This window comes from Antechinus flavipes, chromosome 2, assembly GCF_016432865.1.
Source record: "Antechinus flavipes isolate AdamAnt ecotype Samford, QLD, Australia chromosome 2, AdamAnt_v2, whole genome shotgun sequence".
NCBI lineage: Eukaryota > Metazoa > Chordata > Mammalia > Dasyuromorphia > Dasyuridae > Antechinus > Antechinus flavipes.
In genome coordinates this window covers 229,676,224-229,688,234 of record NC_067399.1, presented here as the reverse complement: position 1 = coordinate 229,688,234, position 12,011 = coordinate 229,676,224, and the positions used below count along the sequence as shown (strand labels likewise).

Sequence of the window (12,011 nt, the reverse complement as noted above, 5' to 3'; positions counted from 1 at the left end):
ATACTTCAAAATAATTGATCTCCTTTTTAATCTTATGTATTTGATTTTTAAAAATATTTTGAGAAGGGTTATGTAGGTGACATCAGATTGCCAAATTGACATCCACGACACAAACAAGATTGATCCATTATCTGTTTGAGGGGAAACAAATATTCTACCCTTAGATTTATGCTCAAGGAATTAAGGAAGCTAGAAGAAATTAGTAAGCAGAGTCCTTATCTGCCACTGGGATTTAAATGCAAGATATGAGGGGTATCAGGTTTGGCTAATGGTACAGAGTTACTGTTTACTTTGGGGTAAGGAGGTCTTATATTCCCCCAGACCAAGTTCCTCCTGACCTAATGTTTGTTAGTTGAATAATGCTTTAATTTTTGTTAGTTGGACCCAAATTCCAGCTGTAAACTATGTGTGATTGTTCAAATTGATCTTCAACTTTCTTAACTTCTTGGTCTCTTTCTATCTCTGGCTGTTAGCTCCATTAGTTTTTTCATCTTTTTCTCCCGCCTCTATATCTGCCACATCCATATTGTGAAGTCAAGAAATGCCATTTCTATTTGTGGCCTTTATGTCAGAAAGTCATCCTTCCATTCAGTTTAACAAACATCAAGTCTCAACTACAGATAAGATTCTGTTAGATTCTGCCAAGGGACAAAAATGAAATATTCCTGCCTTTGAGGAATTTAAATTCTGCTAGGGGAGAAGGGAATGATGTTATAGGGACATATATATGCTATCTATGTGTGTATATATATGTGTGTGTGTGTATACATGTACTATACATACATAAACATATAGTAAACCCTAGACAGTTTGAAGAAGGAGAGAACATTTGGTGGGTGGGATGGCTTAATGAAAATTTCACTGGAGGAGGTAATTCCTAAACTGAGTTTGGAAGGAAGATAAGAATTTTAGAGAGCAGAGATAAGGAGGGAGTAGGTCTGGTATAAACTTATGGAGATAGGAAATGGAATATTGAGTTTGGGAAACAGCTAATATCAGTCCTGTTTGGCTAGAACTTTGAGTATGTTAGAGGAGAGTCATTTGAAATGGAGTTAGAAAGATATACTAGATTAAATAATATTTAGTCTTCTAGACTCCTTATTATCATGAAGTGGAAATAACAGCAATATTCACAATAAGTTCAGGTTTGCAAATCACTAAAAACACATATATATACACACACACATATATACATATCTATGAATATGAATATGATTTTCACAACAGGCCAGTGAGGTAGATCCTGTTATTAGACCCATTTTGCAGATGAGACATTTGAAACTGAAGGAATATAAGGCAGGAAATGGTGTTGGCATTTTGTCCCCACTTAAGAAATTTTCTTCTTTCCTTGAATATGACAACAAAGTGTACAATTAGGCTTTGGAAAGCACACACAAAAAGATCAATCTTGCAAATCACTCATATAGAGTTTTTTGGCATCTCCATGACAACAGCTAGGCTGTATTGGTTCCACTGGTCTAGATGCTTTATGGTTTTCTTTTAGTTGGTCACTGTGGTTCTGATGAGGTGAGACCTTACAGATGCATTAAGGAAGGTGTCCACGTGCCTGTGTATTGACTGACTGACTCCATTTACCTTCTTACTTTGTATGGATAGTCACTATTGGGACTCCTCTTAGAGGCTGGTTGTAATGTGGTCATTTTCTGGTTTGTTTGTTTGTTTGTTTTTTGATGGCTATAATCTGGAAAGAATGATGCTATCAGGGAAATACTCACATATTCTTTAGTCTCATTCTGCCTGGTAGAAGTTTAAAACGTTTTGTCATTAGCCAAAGAAGTTTGATCTTGGGAACTTTGTGGACAGGGATGCTGGGTCATTCTCAGGTCTGTAGAGGGCAGAATAGTTTTCTTGGTATTTCAGAAATATTAAACGATTCAAACTGGGGATGAAACTGTCTTGTTTCTAATTCTTTTCTCATTCCTTTCCTCCTTAACACTGACTAAAGAGAACAAAAAAAAAAGGATTGAACTCCTTCTCCTATTCATACAGGATTAATATGGTAATTTGCTGATGTTGGATAAAGTCTAATCAATATATATATATTTTTTCAGTCCCCAAAAAAATGATGTAATGCTTCTTACTCTCAGAACTGCAATAAAGAAGAGAAAGTGTGAGGGAAATGAATTCTAGAAGCAGGATAAAGAAAAAGAAAATAATTTGGAATTCATATTCATTTAATAATTCAACAAATGTTTATCTAGCATATACTGTGTGCAAGGCATTATGCTCTGTAACTTTCCAATTCCCAGTAGAAAAAGTGCTCCTACTTTTTTATTAACAAAAATATATTGTGCCTTACACAAGTAGTATCAAACTCAAACAGAAAGGGGCCATTAAACCTTACATAAGGATCCTTGTAGCTAAACTGATTTAAGCAAACATAGCTACTGTGTTTCCCCGATAATAAGACACTGTCTTATTAATTTTTTGGACAGAAAAACACCAGAGGGCTTATTTTCAGGGGAGGGCTTATTTTAATGAACATTGACAGCAATTTTAATAAACAGGTAAATGTGAACCAAAAAAAAGGTACCTTTATTCAATAATGATCATGTCATCTTCTTCAACAACATCGTCATAAGTGTCCATACCCTGAATTCCATCCTGGATCTCTTGCACCTCTATTTCCTTCAGAAGAAGTGGACCCAATCTGTCTTGTCCAGCAATATAACTCTCTTTAAATGAACATGTCTTGTCCAGGTAACCTGCTCGTAGTATCTTGGCGACACAGCTGTCAATAATTTTATCCCATGACTTCTTCACCCAAGTCATGACTTCTTGCAGACAGGGCTTCACAAAGTTTCCACGCTGATTTCTTTCCATTCTATTTTCAATGTAGTCATTGACTTCCATGCACAAATGGTCCTTGAATGGCTTGTTTATTGCAATATCAAGGGTCTGGAGATGGGCAGTCATTCCTGCAGGAATCATTACTTGATCTATTCTTCTCTCTGCAAGGAGGTTCTTCATTTCTTTAGCGCGGTGAGTGCTGGCTGAGTTCTTCTTTTATCCTCCATCATGCCCCCTGAGTTCTTCTTTTATCCTCCATCATGCCCCCTCACTCCCGCTTACATACCGGGTTTTTATGTTGTCCTGCCTCAGCTCTCCTCCGCAGCACTGCTCTCAATGGCGCCAGCAAGCAAATCACTGGGGAAGAACAGGATGACACGCTCACTGCTGCAGCTCTGATTGGATGTAGCTCAGAGTGCGTCAGTGTGCGTTTCAGCCGGGGGGGGGGGGGGGGGGGGGGAGAAAGGGGGGGGGGGGAATGGTGCATACAGAGGGTACCGTAATGTAGCGTGTAGCACAGGGGATCACCTTCACTACAGTAGCAATCTCAATAGGGCTTATTTTCGGGGGAGGGCTTATTTTAGAGGAATCTTACATAGTAAGGGGAGGGCTTATTTTCGGGATAGGTCTTATTATCGGGGAAACATGGTATATTTTGTGGTATTTTTATTTATTTTGATAAAAATTTCTTGATTGCATTTTAATATGGTTGAAGTATTCAGCCTACCATCACTCTAATAATACCCTATATTTGACAACTCTGTGCTATACTTTTCATAAAATAATCTATGAAGCTAAATTCTTAGCTCATAGTATTCAAATAAAAATTAATAATTATATTTTTATAACTCCACACAAATATCAGTCATAAATAGAATATATCATTTTTATTATTTGATACATTCCTAAGTAATTTTCATTTCTACCAGTTACAAAGTAAGAGCCATAATAATATTATTAATTTGAGAGAAGGGGTTATTTTTTGCAAAATATATGGTTATGAGGTTTAATTGATATGGGGTTATTGATAATATTATTACTCACAATTCTTTTCCAACTATTAATTAATTTAATTAATAAAGTCAGATTTTTATATAGTTAAAAGCTATAGCAGAAAACAGTTATTTACATGAATAAACTAATTTGGAGGATAGTAAGCTTTGTTGTTTTGTTTAATCAAAGAACAATTTGTCCACCTGAAGCCAAAGGGAAACATAATTTTTCATGATCAAATGCTTGATTCAATATACTATTATAAAACAAGTTTATAAACCCTTCTTATTCAGACTAAAACAAAATCAAATGTATCACATTTGTTCTTGGCAATTGGTTTCCTTAACCTTTCATACTTAGAAATATCTAGGTTTTAAAATAAAGTAAGAATTGCTTCAGTAAGTTGGTTATATGATGAACACGGAGATCTTTACTTCCATTTCATTTGCATTGCATGTATATTTTTATTGAGAAATCTATAAAAATAGTTTCAATTTCATCATCTGAAAATTGTCTGTTCAAATCCTTAGACTATTTATGAATTGGAGAATGGCTTGATCTCTTATAAATTAGAGCCAATTCTCTATATATTTTGGAAATGAGGTCTTTATCAGAATCTTTAATTGTAAAAATGTTTTCCCAGTTTATTGCTTCCTTTCTAACCTTGTCTGCATTAGTTTTGTTTGTACAAAAGCTTTTTAACCTGATATAATCAAAATTTCTATTGTGATTAATAATGATCCCTAGTTCTTCTTTGATCACAAATTCCTTCCTCCTCCACTGGTCTGAGAGGTAAAAATATCCTACATTCCTCTAATTTATTTATAATCTCATTCTTTATGCCGAAATCATGAACCCATTTTGAGCTTATCTTGGTATACGATGTTGTGTGGGTCAATGCTTAGTTTCTGCCATACTAATTTACAATTTTCCCAGAAGTTTTTGTCAAATAGTGATTTCTTATCCCCAAAGTTGGGATCTTTGGGTTAGTCAAATACTAGATTGCTATAGTTATTGACTATTTTGTCCTGTGAACCTAACTTATTCCATTGATCAGCTAGTCTATGTCTTAGTCAATACCAAATGGTTTTGGTGACCACTGCTTTACAATATAGTTTTAGATCAGGTACAGGTAGGCCATCTTCATTTGATTTTTTTTTCATTAGTTTCCTTGAAATTTTTGACCTTTTGTTCTTCCAGATGAATTTTGTTGTTATTTTTTCTAAGTCATTAAAATAGTTTTGGGGGAGTTCTGATTGGTATAGCACTAAATAAATAGATTAGTGTAGGTAGTATTGTTATCTTTATTATATTCATTCACATGTCTTCTTTTAGCTCAAATAACTTTCAAAGTACTTTGCCATGAAAAAGTAAATGTACTTTTGTACTATGTGCTCTCTTCCTATATTATCACACAATTTTGCTAAGAACCCTTAATTCTAATGAATTGTTTCTTTGTAAAGTTGGCCTCGCTTGTAACAAGTTTTAAAAACTATATATAACAGTCATGGAACATGTTCAGATTTGTCCTTTCTGGTAAATGGCATGGTTGATTGTAGAGAGTATGTGCAAATATTTTTACCTGGTGCCATTGGACCAAATGGGGTCTTTGGGACTACTTTTGGCCATGTGTTGACTCATTCCCCTGCCACATGATTGTAGTGGGAGGACAAGCGGCCTTATCTGTTAGGACAAGAGATAGCTTCTGGTTGGCAGGACTCCAGTGCAGTTCTGGAGGTGGCAAGAAGTGATTATTGTAAGGGGTGAGCAAGTACCAAGCCTTTTCCCTGAAATATTGCTTCTCTGGTTTCTCTTTCTTTCTCAGCTAAGATCTTTGAAAAAACTATCTAGAACTTGTTTCTTCTACTTCTTTTCTCTTCTGCTCAACATTTTGCAGTCTGGTTTCCAGCCTCATTACTCAACTGAAACTGCTCTCTTCCAGTTACCAATGAGCTCTGCATTGTCACATTTAATGGCCCTTTTTCATCCTTCTCTACTTATCTGCTAGAATTGACACTGACCATACTTCTGTATAATCTGTCTTCTGTGGGCTTTTGTCCTGGTACCTTCTATTGGTTTTATTCATACTTGGTTCTACTCAATGCATCTATTATCTTCTCCCTCTTCTGTATTCTGTATTCCCTTGTTTGGTGACCTCAACTCCCATGATTATAGATAGATATGTAGGGGCAGCTAGGTGGGCAGTGGATAGAGCACCAACCCTGAAGTCAGGAGGACCAAGTTCAAATCTGGCCTCAGACACTTAACACTTCCTGGCTGTGTGACCCTGGGCAAGTCACTTAACCCCAATTGCCTGAGAAAAAGGAAAAAAAAAGATATGTAACAATATGTAACATAGTGAGAGATGTCGGGAACACGTGGGGAATGTGTGAGGAACATAAAGAGTACCTGGCAACTTCTTATCCATCAAGTCCTTTTCTCTCTTTGTGGAATCACCATCAGTTCATCAGTTTTGAGGGTCCTGTTGGTGATAGGCAAGTTCCTTCCTAGTTCAGCTATACTAAGTCCTCATCGGATTCTGCTGCTCCTGCTGGTGCTTCCAGCTCCAGGAAACTCTTGTTACCAATTCCATTTGCCTGAGGGACTTCTGATTAATTTTATGAACCTCTCTCAACTTTCCTGGACACTTCTCTCTTAGGATACTCATTTACCTAAGATGAGGAAAGAATAGGTATAAAAGGAAACACAGGCGACGTGTTCACAGACACATTGTAGCCAGGTGAAGGAATACAGCTTGCCACTCCCCTACCAGTCAGTTTACAACACTTTGCTCCCTAACTGCCAAGAAGGAAAGCTGAAAAAAGACAGGGGGAGGAGTAGATCACCTTTTGTATTCGGTTCTGGCTTATTGCCTTCTGAATCATTGGTCCTTCTAGGATTAGCCAATCAGAAGACTCTTCATTCCTTGTAGTACCAGACCCTCAGTCACTCCGGGCCAGACATGAACTCACCAAGCCTCCACGTGTTGGATTGGAACCAGGCAGGAAATATTGAATGTGCTCCATATTAGCTACCGAGAAAAGCAAAACAAAGCACATTTTAAGGACTGGGCTATCACTGACCAATCTCCCCATTAAACTCAAAATATTTCCAAATTGCAGTAACCAAATTTTGGGCTTGCTTGTAGACCTTGTAGACATCAGTTGATATCCTTCAATATGGAGTCCATTTCTTTCTAAAACATCTGTCAGTTATATTATAAATTATAGATATAGATATAAAATCATCAGGATTTTTTTTAATACAGCACAGTCAATAGCTTTTCAAAGTAACAAGTCTTATTTAGCATCAGTTTCAACCATATAGTCAATCAAATGAACATCTTTAACTACATCTGTTGTTTCATTCATTTTCTATGCAAAACAGGAAGATTTAGGTTCTCGTTCTGAAGATTTTCAAATATTTGTTATCTCCAAATAATACCATTTGAAGCAACTTTGCATGTGATTAACTAAACATCATTTCTATCATATCAGTAGTTGTAGACATCACCACTTCCTGTACTAAAATTTTTTTATTTTTATTTTTATGCTCAGTAATTCTAAAAAAAAATTATATACTATATTTTTGACATTAAAGTTTTTCAAAAAACTGTTTTTTCTTAAAAGAAACATTTAATTTTCTGTGTACACATTCTCCTGTGGTGCCAGTTTATTCTGTATAAACACTTTCAATATCTATCAGGTAATTAGATTTCATTTTATCTAGTTATCTGACCGGGTAGAATTTGGGGCTTTTACTTAGTATTTCTGTATTTCTGCTCCTTATTTCTATATTAGTTTTAGCTGAATTTTTCTTTATTTATCTAACCATCAAAAATGTATTTTTAGGGGCAGCTAGGTAGTACAGTGGATAGAGCACCAGCCCTGAAGTCAGGAAGACCTGAGTTCAAATTTGACCTCAGATACTTAACACGGTCTAGCTGTGTGACCCTGGGCAAGTCACTTAACCCCATTTGCCTCAGCTAAAAAAAAAAAAATCTTTATGTTAATTTTCCCTTAAAAATTAGAGACAATTAAAAATTTTGGACCATTTAAATTTAGTTTGTGAATATTTCAAATAATAACTCCAACAGTTCTTCAATAATTTCATCTTTTAAAAAAGTTGCCATTTTGAGGATGGGAGAATGGAAATTAGGTTATCATATTTATTAAAATGAATGACACTCAAAGATAGATCTTTTGGTACTTTCATGAAGAGATTATTTAATTTAAAAAGTACATACTTTATATTCAAAAGCAGAAGTAACATCACAATTTATCTGTGATAAATCCTACTTGACACAGTCCAACTCAAATTGATTTTTGTTTTTACATTCCATATTAAATAATCCATATTAAATAATAAATAATGTCCTGTATTCATTATAACTTGGAGTGAATTCACAATGTTTTTCTTTTGTTGACTTTTATTTGAACCTTGTTTTTATTGAAAAAGTAGATATAAAAGATATGATATATTATTAACTAATAATTTTGTCAATTCCTTTGTGTTCCCTCCTCAGAAGATCAATAGGAACATGCCCCACAATTTGTAGATCTCTTTGTGAGGAATAAAACAATATTAAAAATAGTTCCTGACTTCTAGGATCTTAAAGTTCTAGTAAGGGAGATAAAAGCTTCTAAGATTCCATCCAAGGCAGCTAGGTGGCCCAGTGGACAAAATGAAATCAGAAAGATGCCTCAGACACTTACTAGCTATGTGACTTTGTCCAAGTCACTTAATCCTGTTTGCATCAGTTTCCTCATCTGTAAAATAAACTGGAGAAGGAAATGACAAACCACTCCAGCCTCTTTGTCAAGAAAATCCCAAATGGGGTCATGAAAGATATGAGTGAAATAACTGAACAACAACAAGGTCCCTTCTAGGTCTAAATCTATGATCCTATGCTCAATTGGTGCAGCTAGATGGTGTAGTGGTTGGATAGCTGAATGCAGGACCTGGAGTCAGGAAAATCTGAATTCTTGCCTCAGACACTTAACTAGCTGTGTGACCTTGGGCAAGTCACTTAATCCTGTTTATCTTAGATTCCTTATCTGTAAAATGAGCTGAAGAAGGAAAAGGCAAATCATTCCAATATCTTTGCCAAGAAAACCTCATATGGGGTTATGAAGAATAAACAACAATAACAATAGTGTTATGATTAAGTACATATGGGAAGGACGGATATTCCAGAAAGAGGGAATAATAGGAACAAAACCCCTGAGATGGGGAAATACTATACTTGGTTAGGGAGTGACAAATAGTCTAGATTTCCTAGAAGGTAAAGTTTGCCAATAGTCTGAGATAATGCTGGAAATTTAGACTAGTGCCAGGTCTTGAATGTTAGACTAAGTGAATTAAAATCTGAATCGGATTTTATCTTGTTAAAAATGGAGAGCCTAGTCAAATGTTTAGAATACCGATGTAAGCAGGAAGACTGTCCCTGCCCTCAAGGAGAATAAAACCTGGAGTGGGACATCCTCCTCTAAACAGAAGTTCTGGGAAAAACCAGCCAATTAATTGAATATGTGATACTGGAGACAGTAGTTCACTTGTTTTCAGTTTTCTTGGCAAAGTTGCTGGACTGGTTTGCCATTTTCTTCTCCAGCTGATTTTATAATTGAGGAAACAGAGGCATACAGTATTGAGGCATACAGTATTGAGTCACTTTGCTAGGGGTACACAATTAAGTGTCTGAGGCTAGAATTTGAACTCAGGAAGATGAGTCTTCCTGACTTTAGGCACAGTGCTCTATCCATTTGGCCACCTAGCTGTCCCTAAAGGGCCTTTAATGGCTATCTAATCCAAGATTCAAATTTTACTCTTGAGGGAAACTGAGGCCCAGAGAGCTTAATCAACTTGCCCAGAGTCACACAGTTAGTAGTTTGAAGAGTTAGCATTCAAAATGTAGGCTTCTGACTCAAAAGCCAGAGCCTTTTGAGTTGGTTTTTACTGTTCTGTGCCATGGAGTCCTCAACTGGTTTCTTGTAGTAAGTTTGGAGCAAAGCACTTGAGGAAGGATGTTGTCAACCAGTCCAGAGGAAGATGATGAGAATGGCAAGGATGTAGAAACTACAGTGGGTGGAAAACAGAGAGTTCAGCTTGTGGTTCCTTCCTACTAGGGATAGAAAAAATAGACAAAAAATAGTTTTACCTACTTCACAAACATGAAACAAATATGAAAATAGTTATAGGTGAATAAGATATATATATAGAATAAATAGAAAATAATCAATAGAGGAAAGCCACTAGCATTAAAAAAGATTAAGAAAGGCTATAGAAGGCGGGATTTTGCTAATTCTGCTAGGTCAATGGAAAAGTTGACTTTGTTTTTGTTGAAAAAAGTAGATATGAGAGCTACTAACTAATAATTTTGTCAATTGCTTTATGTTCCCTCCTCAAAGGATCAATAGGAACATGTCCCAGTTTATTCCTTTTCTATGAGGAATAAAACAATATACAAAATAGTTCCTGTCTTCCAGGATCTTACTATTCTAATACTTACAATTAATTTCTTTCAAAAACTTGAGTTAATTAATTAATTCTAATTTTCCCTTCTTTTTCCCTATTAGAGGACCCTGACCTTTCTCCTTCCAAATAGTCTTCTGTCTTTTGGACTTGCTAAAATCTAGAGTCATCTCCAGTTGTCCTGATCTATATCTTGCCACTGGACCCAGATGGCTCTGGAGGAGAAAGTGAGGCTGGTGATTGCACAGCCCGCCCTTACCTAAATCCAGTTACCGAAATCCTAACTCCATCTCCTCCCTGATGTCATGATCTTGTTCAAGAATGAAGATCAAACAACAACAATGACAGAAAGTAGGGTGAATGCAGGGACCACACTAAATTCACCCTCTCTCACCTGAACAGTTGTAATAAGATCCTTATTGGTCTCTGCTTCAAAGCATCTTTTCTCCTCCATCCTCCAAATGACCACCAAAATGAATTTCCTAAAAATCAGATCTTGACCATCATCACACTAGATAAATTACAGTAGTGGCCTTCAGGCATGTCAAATTCTCCCTTATCCCTAAAGTAGTTACTCTATATTCCTCCTTTTTCAGCCATATTTCTCAAAAGCTTGTTTGCTTGTTTACATTCATTGCTTCTACTCCCCCTCCTCCTTACTCTTTTGCAGTCTGGCTTCCAGCCTTATTACTCAACTGAAAATGATTTCTTACAAATGTACCAATAGTCAATTACCAAATCTGATGGGCGTTTTGTTTTTTTTTCTCTTACACTTCCTAACCTATCTGCTGGATTTGATGCATTGACCAAACTTTTCTCTTGCATACTCTCTCCTTCTTCATCTTTCATCCCACTACTCTGTTCTGATTGTCCTACTTGACTAAAGTTTCCTTACCTAATTCCTTCCCTTTATGTGTAAGTATTCACCAAGGCTCCAACTTAAAATTCCTATTCTTCTGTCTTTTGGGCTTATTATTGAGCTTCAAGCCATTATCACTAATCACCTATTATACATATCCAGCTGTCCAGAGAGATCTCAAATTCACCATGTCCAAAACAGAAGTCATTATATTCCCTAGTCCCCCACTGCTAGGATATTATCCTAAAAATACAACTAAAAGGAAAAAAAATTCATATTCAATATATTAAAACAATTCATAACCCTCTTATTTATTATAGTCAAAAGACAGCAAACATCCTACATGCCCAATGAAATAAAGTGTGGTATTTAGTTGACTACTACAACATTAACATAAAAAAAATGAAGAATACAAGAAAACAAGGGAATATGTAGACAAAGTGATATAAAGTGATGTCCACAGACTTGAATAGTATACACTTGACTATTCAAAGTTTGGCTTTATTTTCACATATTTCACATATTTCACATAAACATTTGAAAGTGGGATTTCAAATGAACTTGTATGAACACCTAGACTAAATACATTTTTATTTGCTTATTTGTTTTGTTTTACTTGTTAAAATGTGTTATACAATAGTAAAAGTTTTTGGTATGATTTTATTTCTTGTTTTATATATGTTATTTTTTGTTGGTATCTCTTCAGTTAAAAAGTTTTTTGAAAAATGATATTAGATTTGGAAGTAAAAATAGAATTTAAATAAAATTTTAAAATAATAATAGAATTCAATAGAGAACTATCTGTAGTGAAATAATAGAGTTTGATCCTTCTTGGATCCAAGATCCTTCTTAGATTCCCATAGCTTAATCAAAGATA

At 35.5% G+C, this 12,011-nt stretch overlaps 1 protein-coding gene across 3 annotated transcripts in view; it reads left to right on the top strand.

Annotated features, from left to right (window-relative positions):
• The window catches only part of FAM178B (family with sequence similarity 178 member B), a 170,837-nt gene that overhangs the window by 57,460 nt on the left and 101,366 nt on the right, over positions 1-12,011 (top strand). The window lies entirely within an intron of this gene.